This window comes from Meleagris gallopavo, chromosome Z (genome assembly GCF_000146605.3).
Source record: "Meleagris gallopavo isolate NT-WF06-2002-E0010 breed Aviagen turkey brand Nicholas breeding stock chromosome Z, Turkey_5.1, whole genome shotgun sequence".
NCBI classification, from domain to species: Eukaryota; Metazoa; Chordata; class Aves; order Galliformes; family Phasianidae; genus Meleagris; species Meleagris gallopavo.
Window position 1 is genome coordinate 68,341,573 of NC_015041.2, and position 6,778 is coordinate 68,348,350.

Here is a 6,778-nt window from a genome sequence, read left to right on the forward strand (position 1 = left end):
TTCAGCATCCTGAAGAGGGAAAATAACAGTTCCTTCATAATACGCAGGAGCAGCAGAAGGTTGAGCAAAGAGAGATTCATATTGGACATGAGGACAAATTTGTTTAATGAGAGGGTAGATTGGCATTGGAACAGTCTTTCTAGAGGGGCAGTCGATGCCCTGTGCCTGTCGGTGTTCAAGACGCATGTGGATAACACCCTAAATGGTATGTTTTATTTTCTGGTCAGCCCCAAATCAATTTGACAGTTGTACTTGGTGCTCTGTGTATGTCCTTTTGTCCTTTCCAGCTATAACGACTGTATTGCGCTGTATTATACTGTATTGTATTCTGTTCTGTTCCCTTCTGCCCTATTCTATTCTGTTCATTCCATTTTGCCAGGAGAGGAGGAACTCCATTCTGCTCAACAGGAAAAGGAGTCACTGGTGCTCTCTTTTCTCAAATGGATGCTTTTTGCACCTGTTTTATTATGTGTGGCCAGTTGAGCACTTGCATATATGTGTCTTCTTTATACATATACAGAGAAGACACTGAGACTGTTTTTTCAGATCTGTTAATAGCAAAGCTAATATTCCTTCAGAAGTAGAGAGATAAAAGTATCTCTGCTTATTTCAGGCATGCTTGCTGGCCTTGTCTGCCTTTTTCACACCTTTTATGGAGAAAGATGCAAGGTTGGGGAGCATCCTCCTGCTGCAGTGTCAAGTGCTTCAACACAGACATTCTTTCTTAGTGCAGTATTTAAAATATTTAATCTAAAAATATTTGTCTGGCTCCCTTAGATGTACCCCCAGGTTTTGTCCTTTACGCAGTGATTTTTCAGAGATTTTTTGAGTGGTGTTGCTTTTGAGAAATACCTCGACTATTCAGCAGCGACAACAACAACAAACACGTGGATTTTCTTTTCCTTTCTCCCTGTGTGCTTTCATACTGGTTAACAATGCAGCATATTTACCACATTTGTTCTTATACCCTTGCAGAGAGGCTAGGCAGTCATTAGCCTCTATTACCAAAGAAGAAAGGAGAATTCCAGGAATTGTCCAGATATGGAAGAAAAACACATTGCAGAGTGAGGACTTTAGACCATGTTACAGTTATGCTGTAATTACCACAGCCCTGCGTGCCATGCAGAGCTGGAAGCTCTGGTGTACAGAACAAGAAACTCAGTTGGTGATCAGTCCATCACCAAGGTCATAACCCAGAGTGTTTGGTATCACACTGCACTGAATGCTGCATGGACTCAACATCCAAAGGGCTGTTTCTTGCTGAAAAGCAGCAGCTGACATTGCTGAGGGCTCTTTTTCTGCTGTAAGGTTGGGAAACCATCCCTAGCCACCAGTCAGGAATCAGTTGCTGGATAACTCTCCTCTAGATTCCCAAAGCAGCCAGGCACAGTGAGTTCCCAAACACGTTCTCACATAGCAAAGCCCAGAATATTGTTCAAGTAAAGGAGAAGAGGCATGTAAGGAGTGGTAAAAAAAAGCAAGTGACCTGGAAAAATATCCACATATGCCTCATTGTTGGCAGATGATGAGATACAATCCATGCAATGTGATTAGGCTCTTAAAAGTGATAACGAAGTTGAATGTATTAATTTATTTTAATTTCTTAGCTAACTCTATTCCTCTGTTTAACTAAGTGAGTGGTGACTATATTTTCTAGCATGACTCACCCATAGAGAAAAATTACAGCAAATCAGTATTTGCATTTGAAACACTGTTTTAGAGAACTCTGCTGTCCCACACGTGTGTGCCTTCAGGAGAGAGGGCACTGAGGCAGACCAAACACAAGGCACATGCAAAATCAAATTCCTTATAAAGCTAGGAGAAAGGATCACCAATTCATGCCGTTAACCTCAGGTCTGACCACGTAGCCCCGAATTACTGCTGGACAGAGGGCAGGAGCTGCTCACTGAAACCTCAGTCACCATACATCACAAATGGCTTATTTTCAGAGTATCTGATCCATTAAACAGGGAGGTGAAGTATGCAATTAGTATCATAGAAATGAGCTTCAGTCCACCATACATCTTAATTAGCTATGTAATTTTAGTTATGTTCCATTTGTGAACTCCAGTCTTGTAACTACTGTTCCAATGTTGAATTTTTTTTAACTTTTTTTCTTCTTTTCTTTTTAGCCTTGAAGCATAAAGGAAAGAGAAGTATTTGGAAAATGAAAAGGAAAGTTGCCTGATTTAAATGAGGCTTCAGCATGTACGCTCTTCTGCACATCTCACAGTAGATGTGGATTGCATGTTGGCTTTCAGGCCTTAAATTCAAAAGTCAGCCAACCGAAGATCACTGCTAGTCTATTCTCTAGTGATGGAGTCTATTCTTATTTCCCAATTCTGGTAAAATCTACTGATATTTCATCTCAGGAATAAGGAGGACAGCAGACACTAGCTTTTATTTGTCATATTCTAGTCTGGTTTACAGGAATCAAGATCATTGTTTGAAAGAAAATAAGTTTCCCAATGCAGGAAGATGTATAATCATTCTTCTTTACCCGAATATTGCTGTTAGCAAGGAAACGGCTCCTTTATAGTTGCTTTTATTTTCTCTAACATCTTCTACTTATTCAGCTGAAAAACTGGTAAATGAGCCATATCCATGGGTGATCATGGCTCTTTGGACTGGTTTTGACAGTAGCAACATGCTAGATATCAGCAGGCCTCAGACACCCTTAAATGTGATACCCAGCTCTGCCCAATGGGTTTGACATGACAGTGCATGGTGCTATAAAGTGTGTTTTGCAAAGGGTGACCAGAGGTAAATCCTGGGCCAAATTCCCTATATCAAAGTAGAAGGTGAAGGATCATCTCCCCAGGGAAGCAGGCTGCCAATGCCATTGACAGATGAAGCAAAATCACTGATTCACGGGAAATGTGACAATAGAGCTGAGCTCACTCCTGACCAGTCAGTTACCTGTTGGCTTGGGGAGGAGTGAAGAAACTGCTTAGGAACCGGGGGATGTAGGTTTGAGAAACCATTTGCATTCAACTCCCTGGAGCTGTTGGCAGATCATAGAGAACAGATGTGTTATAATTCAGTAGATTTTTATTCAACAAAAAGTCACCGAACGCAGTCAGCATGTTATCCTGTAGTTTACTTCCCCAGCCTTGCAAAGCATATATCACAGTGCTGCTTTTATCCACAGAGACATTCCATTAAAGCAGAAAACACTTTCATTTAAAAGAACTGCCTTAAAAAATTACTGAGCATGTAAGACCTTCTAATGCTACTCATAGATACTAACTAGCTAATTAGTAATTAACTAATAGCTTATGATTAATTACAGTAAGAGCAACAATTATTAGTTCCTCTGTGATACAGGAGGGCCGGACTGGACATAGCAACTGACTACAAAACCAGCACCAAGTTATGATGCTCTATCTCCTCAAACTTCTCAGTTTTGCATTTGATCTCCAGATGTCTGTCTCCTGGATTGCAAGAACGTCATGGAAAAACTTGGTGGGCAAATTACTGGGAATGGGGTTCCAAGTGCTTTACACTCGTCCGTGAAGGTGCTGGGGAGCAAGGTGACTGCTAGAAAAATAATGACCAGCCTGAAATATTGCTGAACTCCAGCAATATTGTCTTATTTTTCAAGACTGTGGTCACTCTAACCAAGGCATTCATCAGAGACAAGGAACTTGCCCAGTAGTCACGAATCAGTAGTCAATAGTCAAGAGAGCCACTGTCTGTAAAACATGCCAGAAAAGAAGAAATCAGCATTAGGCAGTGACAACATCACCTTCGAGAGTCTGTTTCATCCTGCTTCAAAGTCACAGGCATTCCAGTGGTGATGGGATCCACAGGAGTAGGACCATGCAACACTCTCTACAAAGCTGCCATAGGACCAAACTGGAATAGCAGAAAACATGAGAAGGGCTATCTTCTCCTCTCCTCAGCCTCTGACCGACATATTTGGTCATAGGTTGGGGGGAATGCATTTCTTACCATGTAAGACAATGTAGGAGCTCAGCTGTTTCTCATGGATGGTTGGCTATACCATCCCTGTGCAGAACAATGCTGCTTCAGATTGTTTATACTTCTGCATAAGGTTTAATAATGAAGACCAAGGAATAGGAGTAGCAAAGTTGCTAATGTATCATTTAAGTGCAAGGCCATGAGAGAATCAAGTCTGACAGAAGTGGCTGTCTCTGAAATATTACTGGTCTATTCTAGAAACTGGTGTGTGAGTAGGGCTTTTTGGCATGCTCAGATCCATCTGGATCCTCCTGAAGTGAGTCAAATTTGTTTGCAGCATTGGAGTCTACTGTGAAGCACAAAGTTTGTTTTGAACACTGAGAATGCATCCAAAACACCAGCCTAGTCAGGTGGAGGAAGGGAGCCAGGTACTGAGCAGGCAGGTTTCTTGGTGAAGCACAGATGCAGGGCAGATCACAAACAACTTACAGCCATAAATGAAGGCACCTGATTCCATGTAAAATAAAGGAATGAAGCCCCTTGGGATGGCCCAGCCTGAGAGCGGAGGGACACTGAATGAAGTTCCAGGGAAAGTGATGTAGAGGGCAGCTCTCTACATGGAGGGAAAAGCAGGATCCAAGGCACCTTAAAGCAATACATTTCTTCCTGTTTGTTGGAGAGTGGAGCTCTGAGCCCTGAGAATGAATCATAGAATCACAGAATGGCCAGGGTTGAAAAGGACCACGATGATGATGTAGTTTCAACTCCCCACTATGTGCAGGGTCACCAACCACCAGGCCAGGCTGCCCAGAAAATGGTCTGGAGCTGAACCATCCCAGAAGAGAAGTAGCCCACAGCTGGCCAGGGACATTCTCCAGTTCATCTAGGGAAGCCTAGGGATGACCTGCTATTGCAGAGCTGTGATTTTCAAACTCAGACATGGAGAAGAGCACCTATTAATCACTTCTACTACCTTGCTTCTCTCACATCTCTCCTCTTCTGGTCTTTCAAGTGAATGGGACCAGGCTCTTTAAGTGGTTCCTAGAGACAGGATAAGAATCAATGGACACAAAGTGGAGCACAGAAAGTTCCATATAAACATCAGGAAAAGCTTCTTTACTTTGAGAGTGACAGAACTCTGGATCAGCCTGCCCATAGACATTGAGGGGTCTCCTTCTCTGGAAGTATTGAAACCTGTCTGGATGCGTAACCTACTACAAGGAACCTGCTTTAGCAGAGGAGCTGGACACAATGATCTCCAGAGGTCCCTTCCAACCCCTTTAGTTCTGCCATTCAGTGAACAATTCCCCATCCCACTTATCTCCTGCCAATACACTGAGCTACGGGAAGGTCTGGTTTCCAAACGCATTCCCCTGGCATTATGGAGGTGGAATGTCCTTAAGGTGCTTTACGGAGTCAGTCGAGAGGTGGAAGCCTGAGATTAGTCCCTGAGTTGAGCCCAGGATTTTCCTAGTTGTCGTAGATGTGTTGGCAGGGGAATCAGGAGGTGGCTAGGTGATACAACAGCTGAGCAATTCTCAGTCTTGTTGCTAGCTAAAGAAAATCAGGTGCCTTTGATCTGATCTGCCACTAGGCTTGACACAAACCTGTGAACTGTTTTCATTAGGAGAAGACACCAGCTGCTGAGGCCCTCAGGGGAGTCTCAGAGCTGCAAAGGAGGAAGGGATAAATGAATTGTGTCACTTTGCAGTGGCTTGGAAAAGGATAACAACACATCACAAGCTGCACCTTGGAGATCTTGCTGTTCAAATGAGGGGAAGAGACAAGAGATGAATAGAATGAATCATGGCAATGCCAGCGATCACACCCAAAACCAGATCTGCCAGGATTTTTTCTTTGAAAGAGGGACTACAAGATAATTGCAACTGACCTCTTTCCTTCCAGAGATAAATAACACATTCATATCTCACCCCAGGGAATTCAGGGAAATTCCCTTTTGGAAAATTTTAATGTTTTCTCATGACACATTTCAGTGTCTACTAAAAAAATTGACAATCATCTGAAGAATTTCCTGAATTTTAATGCCTCATCTGGTAAGGAAAGGGGTGCCAAATGACAAGATTTCCTCCTATAGTAGAATTTCTAAAATTTCACATAGCTCTACTAAGGAGCAGGAAGAAAATCTCAACCTGCCTGCAGGTAAAATCTGCACATATCACAAGTTAGTAGGGTGTCCCTGGAGGTGTTCATGGCCAGGTTGGATGGGGCCCTGGGCAGCCTGGTCTGGTATTAAATGGAGAGGTTGGTGGCCCTGCATGTAGTGGGGGGGTTGGAGATACATGATCCTTGGGGTCCCTTCCAACTCTGGCCATTCTGTGCGATTCTGTGATTCTGTCTAACTTTGTAGAACAATCAGATCTGAAAAGTTGGCTTTTTTTTTTTCTTCTTTCTTTTTTACTCAAACCACACATCTTTCACACAACAAGATGCAAATTCATACAGCTATGAACATGGAATGACCTTAGATTTGTAGGAAGGAGGTGTGCATCTCTGGAAGACAGCGACAAAGAAAAGGGCATGGCAAGGGAGAAGGTATCAAACCAACTGACCAAGACCTACCAGGATCTGTCTGTAGGTAACAGTTCAGGAATCGTTGAATTATAGAATCACTCGGGTTGGAAGAGACCTTCAAATCATCAAGTCCAACCACCATGTAACCATCCTACCCTAACTCTAACAACCCTCTGCTAAATCATGTCCTGAGCACCACATCCAAACGGATTTTAAACACACTCAGGGATGGTGACTCAACCACCTCCCTGTGCAGCTTGTTGCAGTGCTTAACAACCCTTTCTGTAAAGAAGTGTTTCCTGATATCCAACCTAAACTTACC